Consider the following 3,252-nt stretch of genomic DNA (forward strand, 5'->3'; position numbering starts at 1 on the left):
TTTAGAAAAAACCGGAGTGTGACTAAAGTTACCCCAATTTTATCATGAGGATGGGCCTTCCTCTCAGAGTATTTTTCATGGCCTAACATTATTGGGCCGTAGTGATATTGGGCCTTACAATTACACTTTAGCTCCTAGTATTGGGCTGTAGAGTGAGACCTTACCTATTAAGATCCATCATAAACAGCCCAATTTTAAAAGCAAAAGCTGCAAAACAGCAACTGCAAGCAACTTGACTACTTGGACGATAAATTTTGCTCTCTCATTCACACAGTGTTCATTCAAAGGGTGCTAGATCGATCGTGCATTGACCTTGATATTTTCTACATTATGAACATCAACCACCTAAAACTGCCTCTCTCTCTTAATTGTTGAAATTCATCATCAAGGGCGGGTTTGGCAGATAATTTTGTAAACAACATATATGATAGCATATATGCTGTCTCATATGCCAAGTCTTGCTAGAAGAATCAAGAAAAATGAAAAAGGTGTTGCAGAATCTACCGGCATTGTTTATTGCCCTGTGAGGGAGACAGAGAGCTTTTTTTTTATTGTTGTTTTTTAAGTACTTTTTTAAAGTTTGGTGTTTACCTGTTTGGTGGCAACCTATCAAGAATAGTAGGGGAAGGCATGGTCGGGTGGTATCAAAGCACCACATCGCACGTGTACAGTGAGCAATCGCGCGCTCAGAGAGATGTGAGGGCCGTCCTGCTCACGACAACGTTAAAGCACTTGAATTCCCGTTATTTTTATTGGGTTAATAAAAATGTACGAGGTTTTGTGTATTTATTGATGTGGTTGTATTGAAATATGTGTTTTATTGATGTGATTATATTGGAAGACGTGTTTTATTGATGTGGATGTATTAAGATTTTGTGTATTGGTATAGTTTTGTTATGGATAACATAGAGACATGAGATATTGTTGGCCTCCATATTGGGTGAGAATAAATAATGTATATGAATTTATGTTTTACTGATGTGACTGTATTGAAAAAAGTAATTGACTTGATTTTTTATGTAATAAAGGTGAAACTTAATATTAATTTTTGTTGGGTCATTAGAAATATAACGATTGAAAGTGCTCTTTAGTATAGTTGGGGAAATAGATGCCTTGTAATCCGGATTTTATTTTATTTTCAGTGTAATTTACTTGTTTCAGCTGCAAACCGATCTGGATCAATGCACGATTGGAGTCTTGGTTTCTTGCCAGTTATATAATAGTCGATATCAGTATATCACACAAATGTACATAAGCATGCATTTATAAAACTATGATAACGTTCTCATTGTACAATTTCCCTTATCAAAAGAAAGCAAAAGTGCCTCGAAAACCAAAATAGAGGGGCCCAGTTGGGTCGTCATCGGTTCATCATGACAAGGATGGGCTGCGGGGCCCACGATCCACGAATTTCTCATTTGATGGGCCCACTGGTGTGAAAAGCGAGCCAGTGGATTTTGGAAGGGTGCATCTAAATACACACAACTTTTACTAGGTACACACAACACTGATTTCAATGTATTGCACACATAATTCGGAATTCTATGAATAAGAGACAGAGAAGAGGAGATGAGAGAGAGAGGCCAGTACTTTCTGCTTTGGTCATTGCCTTACATGGATGTGATGTGTCCCCCTCTCTCTTTATATACACACACATATATATCAAAACCCCATTAAACCTCTCTCTCTCACTGAAAACGTATCACACATATATTCATTCACGCGCATGCCTCTTTTTCCCTAGATTTTCCTTTGTTTATTTTTTTGTACATTTTTTTTATTATTTAGGTAATTTGAGGCAGATATTATAATTAATTAGATTTAGTTTGAATTAAATGGTCATGCAAAGTCCTTGATATTAATATTTAAAAATTTTCTTGAGTCATCATCAACAAAAATATGTTACTGTAAGTAGCAAACAAATGACAAGCTCTATATTTAGTATATTATATTCAACCTACCTACCATGACCAAGCAACAAGGTAACAAAGACTCTCAAATCCAGTGAATATGACGCATAAACATGAAAAAGACACATTTATTTTCTCATTCAACGCATGAAAAATAATGTGTAAAAACTAAATCACCAGTTGATAATAATTATAATTATAATGATAATAAGAAAGATAAGTATAGGGCTGCTGTAATGATTTTCAAACATATATGTCAAACACTTTCAACATGTAGTGAAAATTTCATAATCTCATATATTCCAATATCTAATATATATCAAAATACTATAATTTGGCCATGAACAACTTAAAGCATAAATCTGGCAACAAAGAAAGAATGTATGACACTGTATTATTATACATGTTGGCGGAAGATAGAGGAGGTCAAGTGAGGAAGGGGGTGTCACTAAAAGAAAATAGTAGGGGTGTTCATTTGGTTTATAAGACCGAGAGAAATAAAATGATCAAGAAAAAAAATAAAAGAAAATAAAACATACATGAAGATGTCTCCCCACTTTCACTTTAACAATAATCAATTTTAATTTAATGTATATAATGTTTGGATATTTATATAATATATATTAATATTTTTAGGTTTTTCGATTATAACCATATTTTTAGGTTTTTCGATTAGTCTCATAAACGTTTGTAATTCATTCATTTAGTTTTTTAATAAAATTCCTTGAGGTTTCCTCAATTGTTCTTGGAGAATTCTAAGATCTTGATTTCGTCGTGAACGAATTCAAGTGTTCTGATTCTGCGTTTGCGTCACAAATTGATTGTGTTGTGACTATGATGGCAAATTGAAAGTGTTGTTTGTTTTCTTGCTAGTTCAACGGGTTAGAGAAAGATTTTAAGAGATCAGGGCCAGGTTGGGTGTTCAAAAACCCTACCCAACCTGGCCCGTTGCCATCCCTATTAGTAAACCACAATCGATAAGTCCATAACTCCATAAGTCTATTAAAGTTATGATCAGTAAAATCGATAAGATTATAAAATTAGTAAGATGGTAAAATCAATAAGACCATATGGTAAGATCGATAGATCTTATCAATTTTGGGATTTTACATTTATTCGAATCGTTTTGGTTACCTAAGATCATACGATCTTACGATTAAAATCAGGATTTTGATAGCGGTTAAATAGTGTAAAATATATTTTGTTTATATTATTAATAGGTAAAAGTTATAATTACCTTAATTTAATATTAAAATAGTAATTTAATATTTAAAGTTTTTTAAGAATTGAGAGTGCAAGTTATTACAGTAGGAGAAGAAGGGGGACTTCTTGGGGTTGTGTT

Source organism: Tripterygium wilfordii, chromosome 15, assembly GCF_013401445.1.
Source record: "Tripterygium wilfordii isolate XIE 37 chromosome 15, ASM1340144v1, whole genome shotgun sequence".
In the NCBI taxonomy this organism is placed as follows: domain Eukaryota; kingdom Viridiplantae; phylum Streptophyta; class Magnoliopsida; order Celastrales; family Celastraceae; genus Tripterygium; species Tripterygium wilfordii.